General features: G+C 28.5%; 1 protein-coding gene across 3 annotated transcripts in view; it reads left to right on the forward strand.

Moving 5' to 3' along the window:
• LOC128386996 (uncharacterized) overlaps positions 1 to 14,239 on the forward strand; it is a 36,580-nt gene that overhangs the window by 1,574 nt on the left and 20,767 nt on the right. For 2 of the 3 annotated variants that reach the window (XM_053346132.1, XM_053346133.1), the window contains 2 exons: positions 272 to 524; positions 887 to 2,219. The gene's annotated coding sequence lies outside the window, so the exon portion shown is untranslated. Of the gene's footprint in view, positions 1 to 271; positions 525 to 886; positions 2,220 to 2,342; positions 2,712 to 14,239 lie in introns of those variants that run through there. The other variant, XR_008324949.1, reaches the window with a different exon arrangement.

Genomic DNA, 14,239 nt, shown 5'->3' on the forward strand with positions numbered 1-14,239 from the left:
ACCAAAGTAGTATACCAATAACAACAATCAAATTAAACAGTTAATCATTATGTTTAATTATGACAATTATAATGTGGATCATCAGACTAAATTTGTTGATTGAACAATTTCATGTCTTCGTCTTCCTTAAATCATTATCAACCATTAACACCGATCATAATTTAAACTACATATCACTTTACACCATCTCTCATCTTAATTAAGTTAACAGGATAATTAATTACAATTATATTAACTATTAACTTTTTTTTTCTCATATATTTTTCCCCAGTTTTAACACCAAAGAAACAAAAGATTCACACAATCTCAATGTAATTAATATATATTATTGTACCCGCAAGGAATCAACAAGAAAAACTGTCAACAATTAACTGGAATCAACAAGTAATTGATATTGAGCTGTGATTAACCGTCAACAATCAAAACAATGATGAAATTGAATGGCCGATAATTAAAAGCAACACAATCAAACATAATCTGGGGAATGTTATTATTACGTTCAATATTGATTGAGATGTTGATAGGTAATGATTATTTCTTAATCTAATCCTTGAAAAGCTTAACTGTTCATCGTTGAGTAAATGTTGTTACTATTTGGAACTGAATTTGTCCATGGAAACTGACAATGGTTGAAATTTACTTTTCATCCTTTAACATCATCTTCATCTTTTCATCTTTTCATCCTGTTTGCTGTATCAATTGAACCATCTTTCATGATGATCACGAGGATGATCCTCGAAGGCTTTACTCTCCCTCTCTCTTTCTCTCTCTCTCTTCGTCTATTCATCTTCAAGTGTCACATTAGAACTTTGGAAAAGGAAAAGAATTACCTTTTAAAAAGTAAAAAGAAACTTTTTTTTTTCTCTTCATCATTTCTTTCCAATAGATTTGGACTGACTCACCCTCTCTATCATCATCTTACCTGATCGTCATCTTTTTTTTCTGGTATCACTTGATTCAAAGGAACCAGAAATGTTACGAAAAAAATGTTAACCAGAAATTCACCTGTAAACTGATCATCTTTATCATGATGATGATGATGATGATTTAATGATAAACCTTAATGATAATCTTTTTGCTTGGATTTGAAAATGAGAAGCAAAAGTTTTCTTAATCTTCTATAATCCAATTATTTGGTTTCGTCCTGTTTTCTTTTACCATTTTCGCCGTTGAACTTTTCAGGTCACAAATTAAAGGAGTGTAACAATTAACGACGACAATTAGAAACAATTGAAACTTGAGTATGAAAAATGAATCAATTTAATTGGTAATGGAAACTTGAAACAATCAATGGAAGAAAACAACGAACGTCAAGGAAAAGGAGAAGAAGAAGAAGAAAATATCGACAGGGAATTCGGATGAAAAAGTTCTGGAAGATAATTCAGTGGGATATGCGCAAATGGAAACCTATGTAAACGAAAGAGACCAAAGACAGAGAAGATGATGATGATAAAATGGATGATAAAAGAAGATATTTCTTCTCAATTTGATATAATATTATATTATTATAACCAGTTTTGTCCAAATCAGTTTAAGGTTAACGTGAACACTTTTCACATTTTCTTGTGATTCATAATCGTCACAATTAAATAATTGATAATTAATTTCATCGAGCATCATTTTCACAATCAACTCTAGTCTAATCATCACAATCATTAACTTTCCATCATCATCATCATCATTATCATCTTCATCATCGCCAATCATCATTAACTTTTTCCTCTCTTTTTGTTGATTGTTACATTTCTAATTTTTTCCCCAAGTATATTCCCTTTAATTGTCACCAATTGAATTAATTTAAATTGTTAAGTTTTTTCCTAAATACTAACAAAAAAAAGTCAACTAAATTTTTAAACAATTTAATGTAAGTTAATCAATTTTTATAACCATTAATGTATTGGTGTATTTTCTGAGTGTATTGGTGTTTACAATTTAAATTGTGATTACAATCAATTGGAAAACATATATTTAAGGAAAAGACCAGTTAAGTGCTTGTGTTAATTAAGTTAATTGTTTTCTATAGTGTTAACCAAATTGATAGAAAAGTAATTGTGAAAATCAAAAAATCAATATTGATCATTATTATTATTTAAATGAACATTTATCACCAACAATTTTCATCAATTGAACTTAAATCATAACCATGAACAAATTGGATTAGTTTTAGATTAAATTTGGATTATAATTCATTCTGATTGTCATCATCATGAAATTTAATCGTAAGTAATTTAAATTTAGATAAATAATTAACTTATAATAACAATTGCAACGCATCCTAATCAACATGTTTATTCCGATTGATTGTTAAAACTAAATCAACACTCGTTGAAAAAAAAACAAAGTCAAACAATCAACAAATGATGAGCCCCATTAACCACGATTGTTACACTGATTAAACTATAGGATTGGGGATGATGATTTTCATTCCTATAACAATTAACTGATCATTTGTGTGTATCATGATGATGAGATTGTTCATCATCTTGTTGATTGTCTTTTGGTAACCACGTAATGGCTCATTGAACCTTCATCCAACGGAAGTTTCAATTAAATCACTCACCCGGAAGTTTCATTATTGACACAATCAACAAGAAGATGAAGATAAAGTCTTATTAGCATCTTTAATCATCATCATCAGAACATTGAAAAGAAAATAAAAGAAAATCTAATTTTCGATTCTCCAGATTCATCATCTTACCTGATTAAACTCTTGATTATCTCATGTATATTTACCTTTTGATTGAACAAATTTAATCTCATTTACAATTAAATGAATAATAATAGTGAAGATGGACAATCGATATCGAAACCCTTTAGTGTCCATTCAATCATAAGAAGATGAAGATGAAAAGTTTAAGGTAAAAAACCAAAGACCCAATGGTCACCTAGGAAATAGTAAAAAAAAAAACACTATTGACCATTCATTAAGATTTTTTTCTTTTTCATAAACTGGCCTTTGGTCATCTTACTTGTGTCAATATTTTTTCAACAAACTTGGAGATGATGAAGATGAAATATTGACCAGTGTCTCTGGTCATGGTAAAAGGTGAAAGTGTAAAATCATCTCAAGAGGTTTACATATATAAAACACCAGAATCTTGTCAATATTGAACATCTTCTAGTATCATATTCCAATCGGATGATTTATCATCTTCATCTTCATCTTGATCATCATAATTATTACAAATCGTTTTGATAATCAAATCGAAATGGAAGAGAAAACTTTTTTCTCTAATAAATTAATTTCTCTGGCTTTTAATTGATATTAACACCTCAAGTAAACAAGATGAAACTGTTTGATTAACACAATTTAACTTTAACCGTTGAAATTTTTCACCACAATTAACTTTTAATGATTGATGGTGGTTATGATTAGTTGTATTAAGTGATTAGTTAGAAAGGTAAACATCATTAGTATCATTTTTATTAATTGTTAACCACTAATTAACCTTTATCACCATAATCACAAAGTTTCATCTTTCCGGACTTTCATTAAAAATCAATATTATTATCATCATTCAAGTTGATTAATCATTTGAAATTAATTATTATAACCAAATTTTCATTGTGAATCCAACATATTCAACTAATCAAGATCATTATCCATCTAATGATAACAATTAACTCCCTGGGAGGATAAAAAAAACAAAGTTAATAAAGTTATCATCATCATCATCTTCCTGATGATGATGATAAAAAATAATGACGCTTGATAATAATAATAGTAATAATAAACTCCAATGTTGATATTAGCTGATTGTTTAATTGCGATCAACATTCAATAATAAATATGATATTATTATGATTGAGTCAATAAGTGTTGAGTTATTATTATCATCGAGGTAAACAATTTAATGCTAACAATTTACTGATAGTAAATTGTTATATTATTGAATCATAGACATCAAAACATAATCATATTGTTATTAAGATGATGATGATGATGATGATCAGGATGATGATTAGGATGAAAATAACGAGGTTCAATAGTCTTGACCTCGAAAATATCAACTTTCTTGATGGGAAAAAGTTTCCAAGCCTTTTATCATCAATACTTGATAATTAGCGGGTTGATTCAGTTGATTAAATCATCATGATCATGATAATGTTTGTTTCAGTAGCTGATTGTAAGCTAATTGTATTTATATGATTAGTTTTCATTAACTTGGTTCCTGATCTTTGTTTATCTTATTGTAAATTGTTGAAAATTGATTAAATACTTTAAACCATTTGATTCCCTTGGTATTATGTTATCTATCCTTATTGATTAACTGGATTAACTTAAGCTAATCCTAATTTGATTGGGATTGTGATTAACTTTGTTATTTATTAGCCCAGGGAAATGAGTCAATATCACATTGAACTGGAAACAGAATTAATTTGATTTCATTTATTTTCCCTTCACTTGATAATATAAATTGTCTATTATTAAGTTAATAACAATTTTACCTGATTATCAAGATAATTTGAATGATTATCGATAACAAAGTTAATCATATTCAAGGTAAATCAGTTTCTTTATATAAAATTAATAATATTAATCACTTGTTATCTTATTAGGTGTTAAAATTGTAATTGAATGTTCAACTAACAGTTAGGATAACGGATACAATTAAGATGATCAATCAGATAAGAATCAAATTGAATGAACAGTTTCAATGTTTCATGAAACTCATTGTGTTCATCTTCATCTTATTCAGTAGATATTTTTTTCGATGCTACTGTTGTCATCCTTGTCTTCATCCTCATCCTCATATCCTCTTGTTAGTTAGATTTTGAGGATTGTTACTGAAACTGTTTTGTTATTCAACTGAATTGCTCATGTTGATGATGAGGATGAAGATTCAGGTTACTGAGATAAAATTCATAGACACAAACCTTGTCTCTACTTGTTAGTGACATGCAAAGAGATGAAGAAGGATGAGGAAGAAGATGGATAGGGAGAGGGAGATGATATGAATATAAGGATATTGGACATGGAGGAAGAGCAAGATGAGGTGGAAGAGAAAAGATTATATTGGATATACATAAGATTCTGAGGGATTTTGAATATAAAGGGACAGAAAATGGAGATGATGAACTGAGCCAATGCTGATGAGAGAGAGAGAGAGAGAGAGAGAGAGAGAGAGAGAGAGAGAGAGAGAGAGAGATGATATTATTAGAAAACATGATTAGAAGACAAAAGAAAAGGAGAAAAAATTACTGATCGGATAAACTGATTTCTTTTGCATTTATTTTCATTATAACTTAATTCTCATCTTCATCCAATTCTTACCATGTAATTTCATTCAGATTTCAACAGAAATATAAAATATCACATGTAATTGTTTCTCTCTATTTTTAGCTGGTTGAATCGGTTTGCTGTTTATTGATGATCAATTTTCACAATCAAAGCTAAATTGTAAATTGATTGTCTATCTGTCTTTCTGTTAAGGTAATAATATATAACCATGATCATGATAAATTCAGGGAAAAAAATGTTGGTTGATTATATTGATGATATTTACACAATTTACCGATAATAGACTTGAATATAACTCGATAAATTTTTTCCCTGAGTTCATGTTTTTGTTATCATGGATTTTGGGTTCAGATATAAATCTGTTTATCATGTAAATGTTGGAATTGTCAGTGATGATGATGATCATGAGCATGAGGGGGGAAAAATGATTCGAAATGGTAACACCAAACAAATGAACATGAATTCCCAAGATTATCATTAAATATATTTTCTTGTGTTTCTTTTTGTCTTCAAATTCACAGGATAAGAAATGATTTCAATATTTAACATGATGATGATCATTATCATTGTCTAAATGATGATAAATTTAATGATTTCATGGTGATTTCTGAGTGATGGAGGTAAATTATACCTACAGAATTTATTTATATATATATAGAATTTCATTCCCAGAACAATTCCAAGTCTGGAACTTTGCAAAATCAGATTACCAATGAATTGAAATTGAATCAAGTTAATCTTTTTTTCCATTGACAATTGAACAGACAGAAAGAAAAGTTTCTCGTGATAATATATTGATAACTCGATGATTTGAACTCAATGGATTAGAATCTATTGTCAATAAGATTAACCCAATTGCGATAATCAAAATGTTATCCACTGGAAGGATAAAAAAATTATCCGAGAAATTAAATCTCGATATCATGGTAAATGATCAAGAATTGATTGTTACCTGAATAGATTTAAATCAAATGTCTACAGTTATGTAACCACGATGAACTTTACTGAATCATGGTGATATATATGAATATATATCAGGCTGGATGAAAATGGAACAACAAATTTACATGGAAACTTTTTCTTCTCCTCATCATCATCATCATCATCATCTTCATCATTTTCTGAGGTTTAACTGAATTTACATTTACATAAATTATAATCTATTAGATTGGTAAATAAAACGATATTATTTTTAACTTCCTCTTTCATTACCATTGAATTTTGAGTAAGAATTTCTTTCATTTTCTACCTGGTTACTTCCGGTTCAAGAGGTTTTGATTCATCAGATTTTTGCATTTAAAATCAGAATTATCATCATCTTTACATAGGAAATCATATCAACATCATGAACAGTTTTGTATTTATATCATGAAGATGAACAGAGAAATTTTTTTTTAATCTATTCAAACATCAAATATATTGAATTGATGATGATGTAAACATATGATGATGATGATGATGAGGATGAGGATGAGAAAGGAAAAGGAAACAAGTTGGATTATTTTATCTTTCTCTCTATGTAATCATTGAGTTAACCTTTGATTGAGAATCAAGTTAAAAATTTAAATTAATCATCAACAATTGAGATGAATTTTAATTTACATTATGTTTACCGTTGTCCTTTTCATTTCAATCAATTCAACTGAAATCCAGGAAACGGAAATGATGAAGAAAAAAATATCTACTAGAAATTTTGATTTTACCAATTCAACAAACAAACAAAAAAATGACTCTGATTCTTGATTATAATTGATTAAACTCAATTAAACGGAAATACCATTGATTGTAAATCAATTAATCACAATTGTAAACAAAACTGTTTACCTAAATTGTTGATATAATGAAACTTTTTTTTTAATTATTTGATTTGTGATCAGAAATCAGAAAGATACTCAAATTTTAAGGATTACATGAAAACTTAAACTGATTTCAATCAATTGTAAAATCATGAATCATGGAAATGATCAGAATAGTTAATCATGATACTGAACATTAAATTAAAGCTGATTAAGCCTTTTACCTGAAAATTGTTGATGATGATGATGATGATGATCAACTCGATTCATGATGATTCTGTTGAATGATAATTTTATTCATTGAATCATCAATTCATAAGCTCTTACAGAATCTCATCTTCACTGAATTTACCTGTAACAATGCAATTAATGGTTAACCAAATATAATTGGCTCTCATCTTTCATACCTTTATCTTCATGAGAATGATGATGAAGACATTTCATTAGTCCCTTTATCTTCCTCTTCATCATCCTCATCCCATGTTTAAGATCATTTCACTAGATTAGGTCAAGAATAATAACTTTTACTCTTCATTTTCTGTTCCATGTTCACTGAATACCCTGTTGAATAAGAGCATCATGGAAAACTCAATAAGTAGATAACATTCACTGTTAGAACTTTTTTTTTTCTCTTCCTCATCATCTCTCATAAGCTAATTTTCTGTTAATCAACCATTATCATCATCATCTTATTAATTGTCATTCTTATCCATAAGTAAATCCACCCACCAGGTAACCATTGACATCCAATTCATATCATCATGATAATCTATCCCATTCAAAGAGAAGGAAAGAAAAAATTATCTCTCATTATGAAAGAGAAGATTTTTTTTCTTCTCCTTCTAATCTGATTCATCATGAATCCCCATGAACTTTTCTCCTATCCATGTCTGAATGTCTCATCTTACCTTCTGTCTGAATTCAATGAATGTACATATTGATAATTATAATTTATTATTCGAGGTAATAAAATATCAATAAGGTTCAACTCATGTTTATCTGCTTAAGGTTTCAATCGTTTAACAGTAAATATCATTTACCTGATTCTTTATGTTAACCTTGTTTCATTGTTGCCTGTTGATTATCAATGTTTAATGATAATCGACGTGATATCTTGTTCTAACTAAGAGAAGTAGATGATAACATGATGATGATGATGATGATAAGGAGGATATGAAGAAGAAGATGAAGACGAAGAAAGAAATAGAGAAAAAGGTTAGATGGAAGATAAAAGGTAAACTTTTCTCTTTTTGGGTTAAAAAGATAAGCAAAGGTAACAAGAGAAAAAACAAAATTCTTATTCTGGTTGAAACCTTTTCCATTGCTCGAATCAAGGAGATAAATTATTTGCCAGGGTTAAAGTATATAAACATTATCCATCTTATCCTCTTGTGGCCCTTATACAACATCTTGGAGGGTGGAAAATGGGAGATTGGCTGAGATGAAGGTGGTGGTGGATTTATTGGAGAGCGAGAGAGCCAGGGAGCCAGGGAGATGGAGAGAGAATCCTTTTTACCTAATTTCATCTTCAATTTGTTTCTTAAGATGATCAAGATGATAAAATAATATTTTTCCATCTTCAATGCTCTTAACAACATTGGTCCAGGTACAAACGAGGATTTTGATGAAGATAAAGATGAAGATGAGGAGTATGAGAGAGATATTTTATCTTGATGATAAAATTAATATTGTATTCTTATTATTACAAAATATTGATCAGCATGATGAAGATAAATAATAATTTTGTCTTATTTGAATCTTGTCAAATCAGCTGATTCTTATTTCTCATGTGTATTCAACCTTCAGACAGACTCTTAATTACTCATTAATTATAACCATTGTAATAGTCTTAATCTATTAACAATCTTAATTGTTGATTTTTAACCATCATTATCAAAGTGATTAGCTTTTTCTCACAATTTATCTTAAATATTTTGATCACGTTTTTGATACTTAACTTTTTAGTGTATTATTAATATATGATATTGAGAGATTTGAGTTTAATTTCAATGCTTAATTGCTGGTTAATTGTTTATCTGATAATGTGTCAAGTAAATGTTACCTGACAGGAAAGGTGAGTGACTCATTTACACCTTAACCTTACACCTACACACCCAAAGTTGTTTTAAGTTGAAGAAACAAAATGTTCCTATCATTAGAGATGAGACTAATTGAGTTAATTTAGTGCAGAAAATTGAGTTGAATATCACAATTAACCAAATGGTTAAGAGGTTAATGTTGATTGTTATTCTCTCAGTCCATCTAATCTGTATTATCATCTCAACTGAATCCATCATCGAGTATTTTTATGCATACAAGCACTTATATCATAAGAATGACAAAAAATTCCTGTTGAGTAAATATCCTGTCAGGGAAAATTATCTCCCCTGTTGTAGTATCAGTGGGAATCCATTTTCATATCTTTGAAATGATTTAATATATGTGGAAACATTAACCAGAAGCCTGAATTTTTATTCTGTTTGTTTGTTGTAACATAACCTTGACCAGATTTACATGAATGACCATCATGAATAGAAAATATCTCGGTGAAAATTTGATTAAGAACAATGAAGAAGAAGATGAAAAAAAACGATTTTTTTGTTCAGAGAAAAGACAGAAAATTCTGATCCTGTATATTATCACCAATGAATTCTGTCCAATTATACCAAAGATAATTTGATAAAATTAACTGCTACTACTAATGAATCACTGGTGGTGTGAAAACTTTGATTGAAACCCCTGAACAAACATGAGAACCATGAGCATCTCATATGGCTACAAATTTCCAGTATGAATCAAATGATATTACAAACCGAAAAAGGAATAATTCTGAAACTTGGAATGAGCTGAAAAATGTTCACCATGAAATTTTTTTCATCACTCAGGAAAATGTTACTTCTCATGATAAGACAATATCCACCCAACGGAATGAAATAAGATGTTAAATGTCACTTTCAGAATCTAACTGAGTTTTTCCACCCACTTTCATGATGGTTTATCTTTTTTTCATATTCCCCATGAAAATTTTGAATACAATTCATTTCAGTCTCATATTATCATCATAACAGGGTAAAAATAATAACATATATACTTATCATCATTAATATTGTTATCATATTATTTTTCCTCCCAAACGATTGCCTTTGTCTTAACATTCAATTGACCATAAATAATAGAAACTTCATGAGCATTGTTACCATGAAAATGAATGAACAAAGTGAACTGAATACACTCAGAATTCTGGAATCCTTACACAATAGGGATGTCTAATTATGCAGAAAAGTAGTAAGAAAAAAAAAGGTAAAGACAAAAAAGTCGAAAGAGAAGACGAAATGTCGACAGAGAAAAAGAAAGAACCAAATATAATTAAATGATAATGATGATGTTCATCTGATTAAATTAAATTAACCTGACAATCTTCAGAGAGAGAAAGAGAAAGAGAGAGAGAGACGAAAGAAAAAAGTTCGATTTTTGTTAATTCGAACTTTTTTTCCATCCTGAAAATGATCAATCACCGAACTCAACTGTTATCGTTAATTAAAGCGTTAGAACTTTTAACCTAATAACAATTTCGACACCAACAAACTAATCATGATTAACAGGAAATTAAAAGTTTAATCATATTGTTTTAATTACATAATCAACGTTTACCCAATCAGATTGTGACAATTAATTGTTACCCTTGAAATGAAACAACGATAATATTAAACTGATTGCAATTCAAAAATCATTTATTATCATCGTCTTATTGATAATGAATGATTAACATTGAGATTATGATGAACTTGAAAGCAATTTAAGGTTGAAATCAGGTTGGTAATTTAAATTATCCTGGTTGATTTACAATTAGTTAAGTGTTATCACATTAAATATGGTTAATATATTAAACAGTTATCATTATGATTAGTGATTATATTTACAAAGTTGATATTATTTTCATGGTTAATCCATTAACTTTCAACAGTTTTCTCGTATCTTTAATATTAAGATTACTTTTTATTATTACAAAACATTATCATCATTATCTAAATCATCATCATCATCAACTTTAACTGTTATCATGATGATTTCATTTAGACGATTAATTTTCTTGGTTACAAACTGAATTAACTTAACTACCAACAGAAAAAAAAGTTAAATACAACATTGAGATTATATTACATTGGGAAAGAAAAGTTAATGATACAACAGCCATACAATTAACTCCAACCCGTTATTATTATCATAACATCATCATGATTAACAGATTAATCATAATTAATTACCATTTGATTGTACATTTCGATTTGATATAAATCGAAAAGTTTTAACATCAAAAGTTGACAATTTCTTGATTAACCATTTGGGTTAGAAAAAAAAAGTTCACATGATTAATGAGCGGATTTAATTTCTCCAACAGGATTAGTGATTAACTAACTACAGATTAGTCTTGTTTTCACTTTCAAGTAATTTATAAATTGTCAACTAACTTGTGTGTGTGTGTGATAAACTTTTGGAAGCCTGAAATTTGCAATTAACTTAATCATCAATAATCACTGTCAATGTTTTGTTGTATCAGTTTGTAATTTAAATGAATCTGTTGAATCCATGATATTAAATCATGATAATTGGATTTCCACTACTACTTATTAAATTAAATTGCTCATCCGTTGACAGTATTAATAGTAACATATGAATACTAATCATGGTGATGATTATCATCATCATCATCATATATTAGGAATCTAAATTTACATGTAACATCTGAGCATTGAAACTGATACATAATCAAGGGGAATCAGAATTGAATCATGAATTTAATTGTATATCTAATTGTGTCTCGATTGCGATATTAGATTATGAATAATAATAATGATGATTTCGTTGATAATGAATCCAAACAATGTGTTAATTGTGATCACTATCAATCGTGATGATTGAAATAATATTTTGAATAGATGAAGGTTGTGAAAGTGAAAATATTATTAATAGATTTACCTGATAATATGTTCCCACTGAATTTTATCAATTTTCTTGTGTATTTGTGTATACACATGATGATTACCATGAATGAGCTGAACATTTTTGTTGATCCACTTTTTTATGTTCACATTTCCATGTACTTAACTGTAAATATTAAATTGGCTTCATTTCAAATGCTCAGCATCAGTTGATGGATTTCAAAAAAAAAGTAGGAATAAAATCACAGTTTCTATCATGTTAAACTTGATTCAATATTGAGAAGTTCAGATTATTCAGGTTTCGAGGATCAAATCACATCTCACTTTCCGTTAAATCCAATGAGGTGATAAGGATAAGAGGGAAAACTTAATATTCAATATTTCGTAGAGTATTATTATCAGTTCTCTGTAATAATAAATACAAACGATTCCCTGGTGATCATGATTGTGGATTGAAAATTCTGATAAGAAACTAACATTAATCTTTATGACGAATCGAAATTACCAGACGAAATGAGTGAAAGATTTTCAGCATTTGAATTTTGTTCGAAGAAAAAAAAAGTGTGATAAATGTTCAAAAACCTCGAACCTTTGAATGGAACTTTTTTCTCAGGAAAAAAAAAGAGAATAAGAAAAAAATATTGATTCTTTCATCATTTTCACTAATAATTCTCAGGATAAAATTTTCTCCTTCTCTCTCATCTTATCTTCTTAATCATCTTCCTAATATTGACTTATAACAATGATATTATTATTCCCTCTCCACTTCTTTTCAATTATCATCTATCAATCTATTACCATGATATTCCTGAGTAATTCAATCGATAATTCATATCAACTGAATAAGCTTCAATGATCACCTTTCTGTCACTTTCATCACCTGATTATCAGTATTGTTTTTTTTTTCCTCGCCTCATGTTGACTTTGCTTCTGATACTAATAAGGTGTCTTATCATTCATACGATATAATATGTCATTATAATCATCATCATGAAGCCAGAATTATCTATCAGAATTGTTCATAAGAAAAAAAAACAAAAATTTCTTTCTCTCTTTGTAATGTTAATCAATCTCTCAATGTTTGACCATCTTCATGGTTGGTGTGATGAAACAAGTTTGACCAATGAAAGGTTAGTCAACCTCAACTGTTGACACTTAACTTTTGATATGTCAACTTGATTGTCGTTTAATTTAATGAGTAACATTTGATTTATTGATTGTTAACAATTAACTTTAACCAATTCAACTTGATTTATTGTTCCATTGATTGTTAATCTAAAGATATCATCAAATCCTCAAAGGATATCAAATCTTTAAGGATTATCATTAGTGATTATCTTCATTATTATTATTACAATGATAACAAATATTGACTCTTATATTATTATTTTATAATATTATCATGGATAAAGATAAACAATCATGTTTACCTGGTAAGTTATTACTCAGTTATCATTCATTATCATGAATCAACATGCAGATTTCTTATAAATATATTTTATCAAGAGATTGGGGAGATTTTTTCAAAGGCAAATTCTGATAAACTATTAATATGTAACATGAAGATGATGATAAGATGAAAATCTCATAACAAGTTAACATAACGTTCCGATTGAAATTATTTCACTTTTCAACTTGAAACCTGAACTTTTTCACTGAACTTTTCTCTCTCTCTCTCTTTCTCTATTCATATTTATCTATGGGTGGTGGATGAAAGGTAAACATTCATGGTCAATCGTTAGGAATGAAAAGGTTGGAGGAAAAAGAGTAAATTCTGATTCCAGTTCAATTGTTGCTTCCACTTCTCTATCATGTCAATTTGTGTTTGATTCTCATGTTTATGTTAAGAACTTTTATCGGAAATTCTGAAGAAAAGAAATAAAAAAAACTTCCAAGTATAAATAGTATTTTTCTCTTTTTTTTCTCTCAATGATTTTTAAGATTCTCAACTTTTCGAACTGAACTTTTGGAATTTTCTCCATGAAACCTCTGACATCAATAGAGAAAGAAAATTTCTTTTCCATGATAGATTTTCTTTCTACCGAAAATCAATCCTTCCAATTATGTTTCAGGATGAATTTAATTCAAATGATGAAACAATCTGATGATCAGATGATTATGTTTCCATTAGTGGATGATTGGAAAATATCATCATCTAGTCTGGTCAGTTGACTGGGAGTGTTGGAGGTTTTTCTTGATATGATTTGTTATTGTCCTGCTGTTGCTACAACAACGATAACATGATGATAGTGAATCAGAAT

Source organism: Panonychus citri, unplaced genomic scaffold (genome assembly GCF_014898815.1).
Source record: "Panonychus citri isolate SS breed McGregor unplaced genomic scaffold, ASM1489881v1 Contig00077, whole genome shotgun sequence".
NCBI lineage: Eukaryota > Metazoa > Arthropoda > Arachnida > Trombidiformes > Tetranychidae > Panonychus > Panonychus citri.